Here is a 20,235-nt window from a genome sequence, read left to right on the forward strand (position 1 = left end):
GGCCCTCCATTTTGAGACTTTCACCTCTGTGCAAGGTTGATGTTGGCTGTAACCTCAGAGGACCTAAAGAGACTAAAGAAGCAAGGCAAGGAGGTGGATCATTAGACAACCAGCTCATTGTGACTATGTTTTATAACATTCTATTTCCATCGGGAAGTTAGAATTTCCTCATAGTGGAATAGAATTCCGTCTAAAAGTAGAGCCTCGTTTTTGTCCCATGCTAACTTGAGAATGGGATGGGTGTGGGTGTGTGGAACCCTTGTCTGTGGCTAAAAGAAAATGGTGGGGCTTGGACCAGATGACCAAAGTGGACATCTTTGGTCCTGCATAGCACAGGACTTAATCCAACTCTTAAGTGACCTCCGAGTGACTACCAGCCTTCAGACCTAGAGTACAGTAGACTGGATGTTCCTCAGGAAGTTGGGCCTAGAGGAAGCCATCCATCCAGAATGTTCATTGGTGAGATAAATATGTGACAGTATGGTTCACAGAGATCCACAGCCTCTACCAGCTACATGAGGAGAAGGAAACAGCAGATGCCTCCAAAAAAAACACGCAGGGCAGACAGAAGCCCTCATTTCTTGCATTGGAAGGGGTTCAGTTGTTCGAGGCTGTGAAGCAAAAGAAGACATTTGAACGGGAAGATCACCTAATCAAAACCCCTCTCTGGTTCAACAATATGAAGCACATGAGATCTTTACATGCATCCAACACTGAGAGTTTAGCAGGAAATGTTTTTACATACAGTGTTTATACTTTACTTATAGAAATTGTGCAAGTTTCCTGCCACCCTGAAGAGCGAAAAGAACAAGTTAGCAGGAAACGCAGATTTATACACACAGCATTTATAATTTTGCTTATAGAGATCACGCGTGTTTTCTGCCATACTTGGGAGCAAATTGATGCTGAGCTCATCTGGGCAGTGACCAGGAATGCCTCACTTAATTACTCCCGCTTTGGTCGGTTTCCCCACTGGGTATGTGTGTGAGTGAAGCCCCTCTCACAATGGTCTTTTCCTTGAGATAAATTTCTGGGCGATCCATTCCTTCTAAAGAGGGGTGGAGGGGGGTTTGAAAATGTTGTCATGAAATTGGGGAAATACTACAGACACTGTAGTACACTACGGACACTACCCTTTCCTGAGTTCAAAGTTCTGAGATGGCTGCAGCAGTAGAATGCATGCAGGGTCTTAGGCTGGGGTGCGGTTTAGAGGTAGAGCATTTCTCTGGGACACTCCAAGGCCTTGAGTGTGTTCCCTCACTTTTTCCCTGACTAGAAAAGAAAAAGTCAAAATGAACTGAATAAGTATTTGTAAAACTACAATACAAAATTAAAATTTGCGCTGTTTTAAAACATTGCCTAGCTGGGTTTGCGGTGCACCCCTTTAATCCTAGCACTTGGGAGGCAGAGGTAGGTGGATCTCTGTGCATTTGAGGCAGGCCTGGTCTACAGAGCAAGTTTCAGGCTTGCTAGGGCTAAACACGAAGACCCTATCTCAAAAATAAATGCATGAAAACAATCATATATACATTGCTTATAAGTCTTCTATAATTACGTATAGTATAGAATTTTGAAACTTAACTACAGGAATGTATGAACCTTCAAAGTTACGTTTATCTTCTTCCTCTTACAAGTCAATGATGCCGCTGAATCTGATCAGTTATGTTGAGGTCAACAGTCAGTTTGGTCGTGTTGGTGGGCTTTGACTTGTTAAGTCCTTACACCATACTACTCTCCCCATGCACTATGAGCATTTGGTGCAATGTGTGATTTGCTAGAGAACTGCTTGCAAATGAGGTCTATAGAATTCAGATCGCTCAGACATCTGTGAGCCTTCTGCTATTGCTACAGTTAACATATATTTTGTACATTTGAAGTAATGTCAGAGAACCAGGTCTGCAAGATTTCAGCGTCTGTCACTGTGCTGCTCAGTATGTCATATAGATATGTTTTCTGTTGCTCCTTTCAGAAAACATTTTAATGTCCCCTGTGTTATCAATGGAATGACACCCTGCCCATCTGTTCTTGTTTCTCTTGACTGTAAGTCTCCCGCCATGTTGCCAGGACAACACTACAACACTATGACATCATCAAGAGTGGTTACTCCTTCACTCTATGTCCAATATCAAATGCAATGCTGTAATTGGATTTCAGATTCTGGCTGTTCATCCTTCAGTTTAGGGTATATTCTTCAGAGATACCTGCCTCCTCCACATCCTCAGGCAGCACGCTTTTCTAGGTGGGATCATCCCACTCTCTTCTCAGCAAAAGCTTATTCCCGCATGAAGGAAGCAAGAGATATGGACCGCCACCATCATCGCATCTGGCATGCTAACCTACTAAGTCTATTACGGAGCATCAGGAAGTGCTGGTCCCAGGAAAATACCAGCGTATGTATTTCCAGGACTTAAAAGGGAGAAGGAACCAAGCATGGTCGCACGTACGTGTAATCCTAGCACTCTGGAGACAGGGGCACGAAGAGTATATTAAACCCATGGCCAACGTGGACTTCGAAGAAAACCTTGTCTCAAAAGTAAAATAATTAAAAGATGAAATTGGCGGGGAAGATAAGATGGATCGGTGGGTAAGGGCGCATCCCACCGGGCCTAAAAACACGAGTTAAACCCCAAAACCCACACGATGGGAGGAGAGAATCAGCTCCCTCTAGTCATCCTCGGATGTCTCTGTATGCCCTGTGACATGTGCTTACACACACTCGGACACACGTGTGCAAGTAAATAGTCAAACAGAAAAGTTTAGACTTCTCACCGCCGGACTAGTTTCCTAAGACCAGTCAAGCTAAGCATCTCTCTCCTGGACGCAGGTTTGGAAGAATAAGGGGACCATTGAGAATGCACGAGAGAGAGTAATGGTAAATATGATCAAGATAGTTACAGGCATGTGTGAAAATATCATGATGAGACCCAAAATTGTGCACAATGTTGTGAAATTTCTCAAAAGACCTTCCTACTTTTCAAGTGTGATCTCAGTGCTATATCCATAATTGAGAGGATAATTATGTGCCGGCAGTCTGCACTGGTGAGCTTACAGACACCAAGCCGCAAAGTCCATGGCGTGCTCTAGCGCCTCCCATGTGAGGAGAAGAGTAAAATGGGACAGTTTGACCTCTTTGCTCCAATTTCAAGACAGTGGAGGCCTGCTGAGTTGAAGGATGTTCTCCCCTATCTAAACAGCCTTCTGAAGCATTAGAGAAGAGGAGCAGTGTGCCAACAAGATTGCCAGAGGCAGAGAACAAGGGTGTTTGCTTTGACATGCTTCTCTCTATGACAGGGAAGCTGCCCTTGTGAAATCTTAACAACATGGCTGCCTATCTAAGACTCGAACAGCGTTGATCCAAATCAATAGGCATTCCAATGTGAAAGGGTGAATGTCACCGGGCACCACACCTAGATGAAGAGCTTCAAACAGCTGTAGTCTTCTCTAAGGGCAAGCTTCCTAACTGGTTATTCAGCCCTAAAAACGTATGCATACAACAACAGTAAAGGGAGTCAGCATTCATGTGTTCATTTATTCATGTGCATATATAATCTATGTATGAAACAATAATAATTAAAGAAACGGGGGACCATGAATTTTAGGTGGGGGCAGGGGGAGCATGAAAGAAGAGGGTAGGGGAAATGGTGTTTTGTATTTTAATTAAGAACCAAACAAATTAAGTTATAATCATTAAAAACTAAATGGCCCTCTGAAAATAAACTCGGAAAAAAGACCCTCGGAAAGTGACAATGGTGACTTTCAACACTCCTTGACCCTTCCCGATGACCCAGCCCTTGACTGGAGATGTGTGAAGAGTGCAGACTCTTGGGCAACACTACAGAGAACAATTAAATAATTGGAAAACAAAACCTTCAGGGAAGGGTTAAAGGAAAGGAGCTATTTTGCCTGGAGAAGAGAAGGCTGAGCGATGACCTAATTATAGGCTTCAAGTACATGAAGAGTTAATCTACAGCAGATGGTGACCAGCTGTTTCCAATTCCCACTGAATACAGTACACGAGAAAATTGGCTTAGAGAGTAATAGAAAGGATTTGAGATAGATAAAAGAAGGAATTTACTGGGTTTTGAGGGTCACAGGGGTTAAGAGGAGATAGGCTAGGCTGCTTAGGGAAGTGAAAGCCACTCCTTCCCTGAGGTTTCCTCACTTGGATTGGTTTGTTCAACTGCACTGAGGGAGAAAGAGCTCCATTCTATTATGGAGAAGGCCAGTCTGGGTGTGTGGCTGGCTGTTCACCACACCTGAGTCTTTCTTTTCCTCACTTGGACTCTTATGGTGTATTTTCCACGAGTCATTATCAACACACCAAGCGGCCTTCACCAGGTGCCAGATGTATGCTGAACAGAACGGAAGAAGACGACAGAGGCTCCATTTCTCACCTTCCCAGTCGGCTATGGCAGGTGTAAGGATCTGCTGAGGACCCTCTCAGTTCCAGACACCATTTCAGTTGTAGATGGACCTAGGAGCTGAAACGTAGCTGTCCTCACCAGCAGGGGAGTGTCTGTCAGAGAGAGGTATAGAGAGAGCTGATTATCGTCAGTCAAGAAGTTTGAAAACTTGCACACCTAGCCCTTCCGTCCAGTGATTTGTTAGTAGAGCATCTTTCGAATGCAGTCTGTCGCATTATAATCATCACCTGAGAGCTGAGAGCGCCTCTCTATTGGACTCCAAAACTCAACAGTAAACAAGTCTCAGATTGCTCACCAAATGGTTGCACAAATTCGTTCATATGCACGGAACCAAAAGCATTTCACCAGTGAGCACTATTGCTTTGCGTTTGGTTTTATTTTATTTTATTTTATTTTATTTTTATCACTTTTGGACCATTCAATGAGTTCGAGGGTCTTTGCAGTTTAATAGGCTGCTGTGGAAGGACAGCAATCCTGCTTCTGGCCTAACAGACAAGGACTCTTATTTCCACGCCTCAGTTACACAGCAGTGGTAGGGTGTAGGTCGATAAAAAGACTAAGAAGCCCCAGGTCCCACTGCCTGTCTTACCAGGCACAGGGAGGGTGAGCGACCTGCAGGCCTCTCTGCACCCACATAAGACAGAAGTGATGGGCATGAAGCCCTTAGGTAGTACATATTTATTCTGAGCATGGCGCCATTTGGGGAGGTGAAGCAAACCTAGGACACACAGCAAAACCCCATCTCGAAAGCAAACAGAAGATGGGTGGGGTGGAGTTGTCTTCTGGGTGACGTGAATCCATCAAATGGCCAGGGGTGAGAACCACTGACTGACAAAGGTCGCAGGTAGCAAATAAGATGTGCACCAAAGTCAGAAAGACACCAAGCACAAAGGGAGCTTCGTGGTAAAGAGTTCTAGGGCCAAAGATGTCATTCATTAGGGTGGTGAATGAGTGGGCTGCATAAGGTCTCACTAGACAAAGCAGCAAAATTGGTGGCAAGTGACAGCAGGTGCTGACAGTTCGGCGATTGCTGTAAATCAAAAGTCTTCTCACTCGGTGTGGAACAAGTGGAGAGCCACAGGTCTGTCCGTCACCTCCAACGAACAATGACATTTCTGGCCAGCCCTTTCACTACCTGGAAAGCCTTTTCATTAAAGTCACGACTTAGAACTGAGCACTGGGCTTTATTTGTAACAGGAACCGGCAAAGACTTGGTGACAAGGGCCACTTAATTATCCCACGGTAAGCTGCAGAAGAACATGAATGATATTGCCCCCACCCCCACCCCCACCCCCACCCCCACCCCCCCTGTAAAATGGAGATGGTAGAGATAATCAGATCCTGAGTGGCCGGTGTCGCTTGGACTCAAGGCTGGCCTAGGCAAGTACAGATGCCCAGGTACCTAGAAATGGAAAGTTCCTACATTTTACTGCCGCTGCTAAGGACGTACGATGGTTAGAGGTGAAGAACTTCACATCTGTGAGGGCTTAGCAGACTCACAGAGGTAAAAAGTGGGCGTATATATTCTCTAAATGGGATCAAACCCTCAGACAAACCACGGCCTCTTCTCTCAAGGAGGCTGAGACGGTTGGTTTTAACATCAAGTGGCCACAATTAGAACTAGCTGAGTAGCAACACTCAGGTGAGAAAATGCCGTTTCTGGAAGACGTAGCTCCATTGTCTGCAGTCCACTTTGGTAGCAGTCCAGATAAAAAAGGAGCAATGGCAGAGGGAAGACTGTTCACCTTTCGTAGGTCTGGCTATGTTTCTTCCCTTGGGGTATTCAGGCACCATTGTGAGGTAGGCCAGAAAGAAAAGAATGAAGCTTGCCCAGACTGGTGAACTCACTGGTGAGTGTTGGAACAAGGAGGCCTTTTCCAAGAGGTTTTTTTTTTTTCAGTGATATATCATAAAACAGCAGCTCTCTTTATTTGGGGATAGATAAAGGCTATATAAACCTTAGGGAGCAGGTACACATTTTCAGGAAAAGTGTGCATTATTGGCTGGGGCTGTGGGCATGCTTTATTCCTATGAAGAAGGATCCCAGGTGTTTAAACCAGTAATTTGGCTCCAGTGACTTCCCCAAGAAGGATGAAGGTGGGGATTGTGAATTATGTGCCCCGGGGACATGCAGGTCAAAAATGGGGAGGGAGCAAAGACAGTATGCTGTTACTCCTGACAGCATCAAGGTGAGATTGTGATCCCAAGATTTTCGGGGTTTGGATAGTTCTCCACTTCACTTTTGTTCCAAGCCCATTCTTCTTGGTCACATTTGCCCCACAACATTTTGCCTACCCAGCCTTCCCTCCTGTTGCTGAGTTGATGTGCCCTGTTGCTGCAGTTCCTGACTTCTTCCCTCAACGCAGAGTCAGTGTTTTCCAACTCTCATTGTTGGCTGAGAACCAGTGGCTCTCTGAGAACCTCCTAACTTTACACACACACACACACACACACACACACATACACACTCACAGACAGAGACACACAGATACACACACACACACATACACACACACACAGACACATACACACACATACAAGCACAGACAGAGACACACAGATACACACACACATACACACACAGACAGACATACACACATAGACACAGACATATGCACATGTACATACACACACGCTCACACACACGCACATATACACACATACAGACACATGCACACACACAGACACACACACATACACACACAGAGACACACAGATACAGATACACACACACAGACACACACACATACACACACACAGAGACACACAGATACACACACACTCACACACACACAGAGACACACAGATACACACTCACATACACACACACACAGAGACACACAGATACACACACACACACACACACACACACACACACACACACACGCATATTGTGTTCCCCTGCTCAATACATAGGCCTTCAGTATCTGATGACAAAGATTTGAACAGGCTAACATGGAAATATATAGCTACATCTCCCTGTGCTTCCTGGGTCTCAGGGTCTGCAGGGTACTTTCCCTTCAAGGGAGAGTAGAAAGTTCTTACATGGCTCTCTCAGCCAGATGACCAAGGTGCTGCTGGTACCCCCCCTTGGCCACGTGGAGCTTAGCTGCTCTTTTAAGGATAGAAAAGAAGCCACTATACAACTAATTCAACTGTGGAATCTCAGACAGGAGGAAGTACTTGAACAGCTATGAAGGAAGACATGGAGAATGACCTGGGCCTTGACTATTTAGCACAGGATACCTCAGAAAGCTGCTCCATGAGTAACATTTGAATAATGTTCTGATAGGTGAGACACTGTGGGGAGGCTGGTCGGAAGGGGCAGCATGCAGAGTCTGGGTCATAAGTGTGTTAGGCAAACTGTAAGGACCTAGGAGCTAGAGCCTGGTGAACAAGAGCAGAATGACAGTCAGTAAGGAGTGGGGACACTTAGCAAGGAGTTGACTGTGTAGGATCTGATGGGCCACAGTAGATACTAAGTTTGACATTTCATGTGACAGAAATCCACCAGAAATTTTTGAACCGGAAGTGGCCGTGTGTGTGTGTGTGTGTGTGTGTGTGTGTGTGTGTGTGTGTGTGTGTGTGCACATTGCGTAAAAGTAAACCTAGGACTTCATACATGCTAGATGAGTCCTACTTGGTTTATATCCTCAGGCCTGTCTGACTGCTACCCCAACACCAATTGTAAAACAGTGTCTTATTAGGTTGCCCAGTCAGGATGTGAGTTTAATAGACAGCACAGGCAAACCTTGCACTTAGCATCCTCCTGCCTCAGCCTCCCAAGTAGCTCGGATTATAGGCCTGAGCCACCAACCATAGCTGCCAATGACAGAGAAAGTAAACACCTAGTTACGAAAGTGGAGGGCCAGGCTGCTGCATGTAGTGGCAGAATACCTCCCCACAAATAGGAAGGGGAACCAGCAAGTGAAAAGTGGTTTGGGAATCACAACGACCAAACATGCTGGAGAAGGGGAGATAGGATAAACAGGGAGCCGTGTAGCCGTCCAGCTTGTGAGTCTGAGTGGAGGGCGACATGATTTATTCATCAAGGTGAGAAACCCAAGGGCAGAGCTGCTTTGGAGGGAGAGGCATGCTGTTCCCTTGAGTCATATTAAATACACCCAGAAGGGAACTGGTGACTCAAGCTTGTAGTTCAGGAAAACTGTCTCTGTGGAAGACACAGATGTGAGAACATCAGTGCAGAACTGCAGCTGCAAGAGCAAAGATTTACCAGAGAGGGCATAGTGACAGGGAAGGAAACGCTGAGAAACAGAAGGTTCTAGAAGTGAGCATGGGAAAGGAGAGGAACTAGACGCCGTGTCCATGTCTGGAACCACAGGTGCGGGGAGCCAGGGTGATTGTCATGAGTTTATTGCTACCGTAAGTGACACTGAGACCCCGCACAGAAGAACAAGAGTAGAGAACAGGGAAGAGATAACGAATCAGAAGAACTGCACAGTGGCAGCGAATGCTGTCATGATCAAGGCTCCTGTAAGTCGGCCATGGCTCCCTGGATTTGCCATGCCATGCCACATGCTTGTCTGAACTTACTTCTGGACTGTGATATGGCACCTTTTGGTCATCACTGACTACCTAGGACCCAACATTTTGCCTGACTTTCAATGGCAATAAGTAAACACGTGGGTGAGTTACAAAATAGACATTTTTGCCATGGGACCATGCCCAGAAGAACTCAAGTACCGACCTTCAGCTGTCCTCTCATAAAAGACCATGCTCTCCTCCTGGCTACAGCGTGCGACAGCGTGCAGAATATTTACCCGCAGGGAAGCTCATCAGAGCCACTGCTGCTGGTGTGTATAGGGACTCATTCTGCCCATGTGGCTGACCAGTGCTCAGGCTACCAACTCTCTCTGGGGACAGAGATGCTAGGCCAGGCACAAAAGTTGTCGTTGTGAATGTTAAGCCCAAAGTCAAATTTTCCAGCTCATACAGGATATTCAGAGGGCCCATGGATTTTATCCAAGTAGAGGCAGACAAAGGTCAGGCATTTCTCGGATACATCCACCACATTCAAAACATTATGTTGCGGAAGTGTGGAATAAGATAAGAAGGTTGGGGATTTAGCTCAGTGGTAGAGCACTTGCCTAGCAAGCGCAAGGCCCTGGGTTCGGTCCCCAGCTCCGGGAAAAAAGAAAGAGAAAGGAAGAAAGAAAGAGAGAGAGGGGGGAGGGAGGGAGGGAGGGAGGGAGGGAAGGAGAGAGAGAGAGAGAGAGAGAGAGAGAGAGAGAGAAAGAAAGAAAGAAAGAAAGAAAGAAAGAAAGAAAGATGAATAAGATAAGAAATAAGAAGCTTGGAAAAGGTGATGTTTATCATGCTTAGCAAGGTTAGTATGATTACAGAAAATAGTGTAGTTAGTATAGGGAACCAAAAGATCAAAAATAAAATGCATGGAACATTCATGGAAAACAACTAGCTGACACGATTGGCAGTGGACAGAAAGATTGCTCAAGACTATATGCCCAATGCTACTTGAATTGTCATAAGTAAACTATGACCCAGTGGCATTCCACTGCAGTGCTGGTACGACATGACGTGGCTTGCACAGCAAGATACCTCCTGGCACACAAGCACATGAATGCCATAGGTATACCTAATCGTAAGACGTGGTGTACTCTTGGAGATGTCTGGTTTGCTAGCATACATGACCCTCCCATATCATAGCAACAGACTGAGTAAGATCAACAAACACTCCTACCTGTCCAAGAGTAATCAATCATTCTAGGCTTCAATTACACAAATGAAAATTATAGGACAGCTACTGTCAAAAGACAAAATTGCAGCGAGATTTTTTTTTTACCATACAGATCTTAATTGGTGTTATTTGGCATTCTAGAAGCAGGCAGTACTGGTCCCATAAAATGAATGTTCTAATGAGCTGAGAGGAGGAGGACGTTGGCTTCATAGATAGACACAAGCTGAGGAGAGCAGAAACATGACAAAAGAGAATTTGGCCCTTCCACTTCCTTTCCTTGTAAGGTGGGAGTGCAGATGTTGACAATGGCCCTGGTTAGCATCCAGCCCCTCCCCCATCCCCTAGCTTTTTGTGTATGAACATGAAAGCAGAGGCTTGTGGGCATTTAGCATGGTCTCTCAGAAAGATCGGTCGGGTGACAGCTTAGTTTCAGTTTGGTGACTTGGCACTTCATCTGGACTGATTTTGGTTTTAGGTCTGGTCTGTTGGAGTGCAGGGGTGTCCATTTTATAAATCTCTACCTCTAAGTCGCTCCCAGTCAGGCTATGAAGGTAACACATTAAGGTGAAAGTTGGGATTTATAATGAAAGCACAAGGTTTAATTTTTTAAAAATGATACTATGGAATCAGGTGTATACAGTAAGATTAGGAAAAGAGTCCACCCTGGTTTTCATTTAGCTCCAGACACCCAGCCCACTTTCTGAAGCAAGGGGCAGGTGTCGGGCATGCAGCATGAGCTCATTTGGTGCTTACGTGAGTGGGTAAAAGCAAATCATTTGAGCTAGTATCATTATAGACCTGAGGCTGGCCTAGAAGTTGTAATTCTCCTGCCTCAGCCTCCTGAATCCCAGAATTAGAAGCATGTGATGAAGATATGAATGGAATATTTGAAAGCAACTTGAATATGTACATAGACCCAAAACACAAGTAGCAAAAACACGTAATTAAAATGTGGTAACATGGTCTGAGTCAGACTCTGGCTCATCCGTCCCCACTGGAGATGTCAAGGCTCTTGGGCAGGTATGGCCTATGCTGATGTGTGCAGGTTACACAGAAGCTGAGGCTGATGTGTGTAGGATGATGTCATTATGCAGGTGAAGGCCGGTACAAGATAGAATGAGGCCTGTCGTTGGACGAGAAGGAAGGATGGGCGGGAGAAAAGTTTGAGGGAAGGGGAGGAGACTGTAATGGGAAGAAGCAGCCGAGAGAACGTGGAGGCAGATGTTAAGATTCCTCTCTGCACATTTACAGGTCGTTACGATTATTCTTAAGAGATGGATGTGCACAGGATTTTGTGGGTCTAGTGAGCAAACTGTATGCCCATAAATTTTCATATGTGTGTGCAGATATAAAACAGCAGCCCAGCACCTGTCTGCTAACCTTACATTTTGCCTCAGTTCAAGATTAGAAATGAGGATGGGAAAAGACACCACTCCCACTACAACCAGAAAACGGCAATAACAGAATTGTAGGGTCGGATGGCCATTCCTCCATGAGCAAAGACCACAGGCCTTCGTTCTAGAGGACCAAGCTTCTATCCAAGCCTTATATGCATGTAGGAGGCAACCAGCAGAGGGCGCTGCTGAGAGGAGAATGCCTCAGAAGTGTGATGCCCTGAATCTGGAAAAGTCAATTTCGAACAATCTTTCTCACTTCTGGATCCCTTTGCACTGTACTCTGAGTAAGTAATGGTTTTGCCAAAACAAAGCAGAAATAAATTCTATATCCTAAAGGACCTATAGTCCAATCTCTCCGTGTAAATCGGCATACACTCTTCAAGATATCAGAAGCCAGAGGTAAACAAAACCTGGCCAACGAGGCGGTATGAGTTAATCTTGCATTACTGAGATCAAACTCTTGACAAGGAAGAGAAGATTTGTTCTGTTTACAGTTTCAAAGATGTCGGTCCCGGCAAAGGGGAGGGGATGTCAGAATACAACAGGTCGTGGTGTGGCAGCCAGCAAACAGATCAAATGACAAGATGCCACCAAACACCTGTCTCAGTGGCACACTCCCCCCGTTTGGGGCTCACTTCCTCTAAGGCCCATGGGCCGCCACAATAGCACAAACAGCAGGGGGTCAAACACTCATGGACTGGTCTTTGGCGGACATTTCATACTCAGACCATGACAGTAGCTCATATCCTCACTAAATTCCTAATTCCCTGAGAGATCACACTGAGTCTAAATGGGAGAAGAAGCTTTATGGAGCACCTGTGTCAACCCTTACTGTCATTGTGTGCGCGATACCTGCTACACAGGGGTTATGAGGCATGCCAAAAACCCAAGCCAGCACCAGGGGCAAAGCAGTAGGCAAAAGCGGGCCTACAGTGATAAGTTTTGAGGTTAACGGACACAACTTTAAAATAACTGTTTTAAATGTATTGAAGAATCAAAAGTAAATCACAGACAATATAAGGCAAGGTTTAATTATGTTTTTAAGAGGCAAGGGCACATGCGTGCACACATGGAAGTCAGAGAAAAGTTTGCGAGAGTCACTTCTTTCCCTCTCTCCTGTGGGTCTGGAAGCTCAATGTCCAGTCGCCAATCTTGGAGCAAGCCTCTTCACTTGCTAGGCCATTTCACTAGGCCAAAATAGCATGCATTTTTTAATGTGTTTATTTGTTTTACAAACATTTTATTATTACATATTATACATAATAGTAGTAATATATACATAACGATACGGTTTTGTGTGTGTACATAGGAATTTTGATCATAGTCATCATAGTTTATTATTCTCTCTTGTTAGCCTCCCTTCCTGCTAATTGATTCCTTTTCTCTTCCTAACAATGCTCTATATTCAGTGCTATCTCTATCTCTATCTCTATCTCTATCTCTATCTCTATCTCTATCTCTCTCAAGCAGGGAAACATGAGGGAGGGAGGGAGAGAGAGAGAGAGAGAGAGAGAGAGAGAGAGAGAGAGAGAGATCCCAAACGGTTCCCAAATGGGTTCTTCATTAGGGTTGCTTACAGGAGCTTGGGGAGAGAGTTTGCTTATAGGAGTATAGAGTATGTGTGTCTTATTAGTAGCTAAATAAAATGTCTCTGGATCCTCCATCAACCATCAGCTATGTAGAACTCCTGAGAGGGAGGCAGAGCACCATGAGCCCTTCCCTCTCTGTGACAGGGTGCTGACGGCCTAACCTTATACAGATCTTGTACAGGTAATCTGAATTCAAGAATGCAGCAGCCATGCCACGGCCAGATGTCAGCATTCTGCACTCTAATTCAAGAGTTTTAAGTGATAAATGTTAAATATGAAAAAGAACTGAATGAGAGAGAGTACAAGTACAAAATGCAAAGTCTGAAAGGAAGAATTCACTGTACATTCAAAACCAGAAGACAAGATGGAGCTGTGAGACATCATCAGAAAAAAGCCCAACCTGAAACACAACTAATCCAATGTAAAAGAACAGAACAGTAAAGGTGTGCAGGGAGCTTTGCACGGTGGCAGTATCGTAGCCAATGAGGTTTATCCGAGGAGTGATTATTGCTAATTGAAAACTTAAAGGTGTGTGGGGACTACACCAAACCCTGTAATAACACAACTAAGTGGCAACATATTGTGAAAGGAATGGAAAATAAAATAAATCCAAAGATATAATGTCTCCATAGTGAGTCTCAGGACAGCCAGGGTTACATGAAGAAAGAGAGAGAAAGAGGGGGAAGTGGAAGAAAGAGGAAGAGAAAGAGAGAAAGAGAAAAAAAGAAAGGAAAGAAAGAAAGAAAGAAGGGAGGGAGGGAAGGAAGGAATAAAAGAAAGAAAGAAAGAAAGAAAGAAAGAGAGAGAGAGAGAGAGAAAGAAAGAAAGAAAGAAAGAAAGAAAGAAAGAAAGAAAGAAAGAGAGAGAGAGAGAGAAAGAGAGAAAGAAGGAAGGAAGAAAGGAAAGAGAGAGAAAAGCAAGCCTTATAGTCCTGCCCCAGTAAGCCACTTCCTCCAGGAACTACCCTGTCTCCTAAAGAGTCTGTCGTCTTTCCAAACAGTGCCACGAGCTGGGGACCAAGTGTTCAAACATGAACATCTGTGGAGAACATTTCATATTCAAACCTCAACAAGATTTCAATAAAATTCCATAGTTATCATCAAAGGATACAAATAAGACAGTGAAGGGAAAGCCCAGGGGATTCCCTTCCTCAATTCTACACTAAAACCCAAACTCTAATGCCATGGTAACTCAAGGGAAGTGCTTTGGGAAGCAATTTTGTCTAGATAAATTCGTGAGAGCTGTATACTTAGAAAGTCCTCCTACAAAGAGAGAACTTATTCTCTATCATCTGTCTATCATCTATGTGTCTATCTCTCTATCTGTGTGCCTGTTATCTATCTATCTATCTATGTATCTATCTATCTAACTGTGTGTGCCTGTCTTTCTGCGTGCTTATAAGCTAAGAAAAAGACCCTCTGTAGAAACTGAATCTGCTGGCATCAGTAACTTGTACCTCCTAACCTCTAGCAAGGTCAGTAACTCAGGCTGAGGCAATATGGTGTTTCTCTTGAGACTGTCAGCTAGTCAAGACTTAGAATCTCCTAGGAGGTAATTCTCTGCGCATGTCTGTGAGGGTTCTTTCAGAGAGGCTTGATTAAGGTAGAAGCTACACCCTGGATGTGAGCTGGAATCTCAGGCTAAGAAAACAAGGAGAAAGTGAATGTAAGACCAGCATCCATTCCTCTGTGCTTCCTCCTACTTTCCTTGCTATGAAGACTCTGAAACTATGAGCTGAAATCCTTCCTCCCCTTTGATTTTGTGGGATCTTCAGTCATAATAACAAGAAAAGTAATATAGACAGACATTTATAACATGTATGTCTGAAAATAACTCCATGCTAAAGACACGGAAATAATCTCCCCTCCCCTAAATGAAGGAAAACAGAATAGCCAACCACTAAAACAACACGCAAATGTTGAGAGCACATACTGCCCACACTGCCCTGTGCCCAGGTCCTGTGTTCACTGCTCTTGCTTTTGTTGTCTTATTTGAAGTCCTGTGTAGATAGCCAGACTCACCTGTATTGCTACAAAGCCCCAGAGGTTGAAAAACTCATGAACTCACCAAGTATTCCCAAGGTTTCTGTGAATGATACGCACACCTTGTCTCTGAAGTTGTAGAGGTCACCAGCCACCTAGTGATTCAGTCTTAAGGCCTCTCCCAAAGGTTCCAGCCACGCAATGTGGCTAAAACTCCTTAGGAACTCTGGGGAAGTGGTTGCACATCTTCAGGGACATCTGTCTGCAGAGGGATTCCCCAGCTTCCATTTGACTCCGATAAACTCTGACACTCAAATTAAACAGATTGTTCGAGTTGAACTCTAGTCAAAGTGAACAGGACTTCTCAGTCCTTACCTTAACCGAGAACTGTGGCTAGCATCAGTAGCCAAAAAAAAAAAAAAAAAAAAGATGTGGCATTAAGTAGTAATAAAAAACTGCATGGTGTTGGTACAGAGACAGACAGATAGACCAATGGAACAGAATTGAAGACCCAGAAATGAACCCACACACCTATGGGCACTTGATTTTTGACAAAGGAGCCAAAACCATCCAATGGAAAAAAGATAGCATTTTCAGCAAATGGTGCTGGTTCAACTGGAGGTCAACATGTAGAAGAATGCAGATCGATCCATGCTTATCACCCTGTACAAAGCTTAAGTCCAAGTGGATCAAGGACCTCCACATCAAACCAGACACACTCAAACTAATAGAAGAAAAACTAGGGAAGCATCTGGAACACATAGGCACTGGAAAAAATTTCCTGAACAAAACACCAATGGCTTATGCTCTAAGATCAAGAATCGACAAATGGGATCTCATAAAACTGCAAAGCTTCTGTAAGGCAAAGGACACTGTGGTTAGGACAAAACGGCAACCAACAGATTGGGAAAAGATCTTTACCAATCCTACAACAGATAGAGGCCTTATATCCAAAATATACAAAGAACTCATGAAGTTAGACCGCAGGGAGACAAATAACCCTATTAAAAATGGGGTTCAGAGCTAAACAAAGAATTCACAACTGAGGAATGTGGAATGGCTGAGAAGCACCTAAAGAAATGTTCAACATCTTTAGTCATAAGGGAAATGCAAATCAAAACAACCCTGAGATTTCACCTCACACCAGTCAGAATGGCTAAGATCAAAAACTCCGGTGACAGCAGATGCTGGCGAGGATGTGGAGAAAGAGGAACACTCCTCCATTGTTGGTGGGATTGCAGACTGGTAAAACCATTCTGGAAATCAGTCTGGAGGTTCCTCAGAAAATTGGACATTGAACTACCTGAGGACCCAGCTATACCTCTCTTGGGCATATACCCAAAAGATGCCCCAACATATAAAAGAGACACGTGCTCCACTATGTTCATAGCAGCCTTATTTATAATAGCCAGAAGCTGGAAAGAACCCAGATGCCCTTCAACAGAGGAATGGATACAGAAAATGTGGTACATCTACACAATGGAATATTACTCAGCTATCAAAAACAATGACTTTATGAAATTCATAGACAAATGGTTGGAACTGGAAAATATCATCCTGAGTGAGGTAACCCAATCACAGAAAAACACACATGGTATGTACTCATTGATAAGTGGCTATTAGCTCAAATGCTTGAATTACCCTAGATGCCTAGAACACATGAAACTCAAGACGGATGATCAAAATGTGAATGCTTCACTCCTTCTTTAAAAGGGGAAAAAGAATACCCTTTGCAGGGAATAGAGAGGCAAAGATTAAAACAGAGACAGAAGGAACACCCATTCAGAGCCTGCCCCACATGTGGCCCATACATATACAGCCATCCAATTAGACAAGATGGATGAAGCAAAGAAGTGCAGGCAGACAGGAGCCGGATGTAGATCGCTCCTGAGAGACACAGCCAGAATACAGCAAATACAGAGGCGAATGCCAGCAGCAAACCACTGAACTGAGAATAGGACCCCCGTTGAAGGGATCAGAGAAAGGACTGAAAGAGCTTGAAGGGGTTTGAAACCCCATATGAACAACAATGCCAAGCAACCAGAGCTTCCAGGGACTAAGCCACTACCCAAAGACTATACATGGACTGATCCTGGGCTCCAACTGCATAGGTAGCAATGAATAGCCTAGTAAGGGCACCAGTGGAAGGGGAAGCCCTTGGTCCTGCTAAGACTGAACCCCCAGTGAACTAGATTGTTGGGGGGAGGGCGGCAATGGGGGGAGGATGGGGAGGGGAACACCCATATAGAAGGGGAGGGGGAGGGGCTAGGGGGATGTTGACCTGGAAACCGGGAAAGGGAATAACAATTGAAATGTAAATAAGAAATACCCAAGTTAATAAAGATGGAGGGAAAAAAATGAAAACTGATACAAACATAAAAGAAAAAAAAAATGTGGCATTAACCAGGATTTAGTACCGTTCCTTTCAGACTTGGGATCTGGGATGTTTTGACATTTCCGAATATCTCCACATAATTCTGGTCATTCAGCCTTAATTGACTTTACTCCTAATTAAGCTTCTTAGGTCGGTTGGTTGGTATTTTAAGGCAGAGTTTTACTGTATAGCCTAAGCTAGCTTCTCACTCAAAATCCTGCAGCCTCAGCCTCCCAAATGCTGAGAGCATGGGCATGCACCACCACATCGGCCTCTAACTAAGAGTTAAACAGTGTGATTCGATTGTGTAAGCGACCTAAGCCTCTGGTTACTCCGTGCCCTGAGCTCTGTACTTGAACTCTGCACCTCAGTTTCTTCATTTATAAAATGGGAACTTATCAAAACTCACCACGGAGTTGTTATAGGATTAGATTACTCACATTTACAAGCCACTTAGATTAGTGGCTGGCATGAAGTAAGTGCTTCAGTGGTGGCAGGAAGACAGCTGAGCTCTGCCAAAAGTATCCCTCAGAATCTGCCCACTAGGGCCTTGGGACTCCTACACTCTGGTGAAAACTGGTTGCTTAACCATACCGCAGAAAGTAATCTGGGGGTGAGTCATCGTAGGGAAAGAAAGCAAGTCTTTTAAGTGACAACAAGAGACATTACACATTGGATTTACACAGGGGTCTTAGAGAAGACCTGATTGAGAAAAAGATAGTCCGTGACCACCATGAAAAGGATGTAGGCTTCTTCAAAGACAGTCAGACTCAGGTGACTTTACATTGGAGGTAGAGGTATGAGTGGGTGTGTTCGTGTGCCTGGGTGCGTGCCTGCGTGCGTGTGTGTTGATAAATCACGTGCTTCAAAATATATAACTTAGAACAAACTTTAAAGATTAGACATACCTTTAGAATTAGCTCAAGCTTAAAAACTAAGTGGTGGTTTATTTACTCCCCTTATCTTAATCTCCTTAATTAAATGAACCGATAGTGATTTCCTTTGAGGGACATTGTTAGGGTTTAGGGAAGGGAGATGTGTCCTAACAAAGTTAAACTCAGGTCCACGAACATTCTGATTCCCACTTAAACACTTCGTCCTTTTGAACATCCTAGTCTGAGACATCTTCAGGGAAAGAAGGATTGGGCATTGACTCTGCAAGCAACTTTTTTTTTTATTGGATATTTTATATATTTACATTTCAAATGTTATACCTTTTCCTGATCCCCTCTGAGTCCCCCATCCTAATCCCCCTCCCCACTGCTTCTGTGAGGGTGCTCCCCCTCCCACCTACCCACTCTCACCTCACTGCCCTGGCATTCCCCTACACTGGGGAATTGAGCCTTCACAGGACCAAGGGCCTCTCCCCCTGTTGCTGCTAGACAATGCCATCCTCTGCTACATTTGCATCTGGAGCCATGGGTCCCTCCAGGTGTACTCTTTGGTTGGTGGTTTAGTCCCTGGGAGCTCAAGGGCATCTGGGATATTTTTGTTCTTCCTGTGGGGTTGTAAACTCCTTCAGCTCCTTCAGTCCTTTCTCTAACTCCTCCCCTCAGTTCCTGGTGCTCAGTCCAGTGGTTGGCTGTACCAGTGGGGTATGGCAGAATACATCTGCCTCTGTATTTGCCAGGATCTGGTAGAGTCTCTCAGGAGACAGCATGCACCCCTTGGCATCAGCAATAATGACTTGGTTTGGTGTCTGTATATGGAATGGATCCCCAGGTGGGCAGTCTCTGGATGCCCTTTCCTTCAGTCTCTGCTCCACACTTTGTCCCTGCATCTCCTTTAGACAGGAGCCATTCTGGGTCAAAATTTTGGAGATGAATAGGTGGCCTCATCCTCCAACCAGAGGCCTTGCCTACCCTCTGGATATGGTCTCTACAGGTTCTCCCTCCCCTTTGTTGGGAATTTCAGCTACTCTCCTTCCTGTTGGGTCTTAGGAGCCTCTTGCTTTCCTGGGACTTGCTGGTGGCTACCCCCAGTTCCCCATCTCCCATTGCTACACACTCTGTTCAAATTCCTGACCCTCTGTATATCATCCCTGTCTCCTCCCATACCTAATCCTGCCTCCCCTTTCCCACTTCCCCTCCTCTCTTTCACCCAAATCCCTCCCACCCTTTACCTCCCATGAATATTAAGCACCCACATTTCGGTCTTCCTTCTTCTTGAGCTTCATATGGTCTGTGAATTGTATCTTGGGTATTCTGAGCTTTGGGGCTAATATCCACTTATCAATGAGTGCATACAAGGGTGTTCTCTTAGGACTGGGTTACCTCACTCAGGATGATGTTTTCTAGTTGCATCCATTTGCCTAAGAATTTCATGAAGTCGTTTTTTGTTTGTTTGTTTGTTTGTTTGTTTTTTATAGTTGAGTAGTACTTCATTGTATATTTACCACATTTTCTGTATCCATTCCTCTGTTGAAGGGCATCTGGGTTCTTTCCAGCTTCTGGCTATTATAAATAAGGCTGCGATGAACATAGTGGAGCACGTGTCTTTGCTGTATATTGGAGCATCTTTTGGGTATATGCCCAAGAGAGGTATAGCTGGGTCCTCAGGTAGTGCAGTGTCCAATTTGCTGAAGACACACCAGGCTGATTTCCAGAGTGGTTGCACCAGTTTGCAATCCCACTAACAATGGAGGAGTTTTCCTATTTCTCCACATCCTTGCAATCACCTGTTGTCACCTGAGTTCTTGATTTTAGCCATTCTGACTGGTGTGAGGTAGAACCTCAGGGTTATTTGATTTGCAT

The 20,235-nt window shown here is 44.6% G+C and overlaps 1 long non-coding RNA gene and 1 pseudogene across 4 annotated transcripts in view; one reads left to right on the forward strand and one right to left on the reverse strand.

Annotated features, from left to right (window-relative positions):
- Positions 1 to 3,509: 3,509 nt before the first annotated feature.
- Positions 3,510 to 20,235, reverse strand: part of LOC102551006 (uncharacterized) — a 36,253-nt gene continuing 19,527 nt past the window's right edge. For all 4 annotated transcript variants that reach the window (XR_010066482.1, XR_010066480.1, XR_010066481.1 and 1 more), the window contains one exon: positions 3,510 to 4,516. This is a non-coding gene — a long non-coding RNA (uncharacterized LOC102551006). The remainder of the gene's footprint in view (positions 4,517 to 20,235) is intronic.
- LOC120103375 (U4 spliceosomal RNA) lies at positions 13,580 to 13,654 on the forward strand (annotated as a pseudogene).

Source organism: Rattus norvegicus, chromosome 5, assembly GCF_036323735.1.
Source record: "Rattus norvegicus strain BN/NHsdMcwi chromosome 5, GRCr8, whole genome shotgun sequence".
NCBI lineage: Eukaryota > Metazoa > Chordata > Mammalia > Rodentia > Muridae > Rattus > Rattus norvegicus.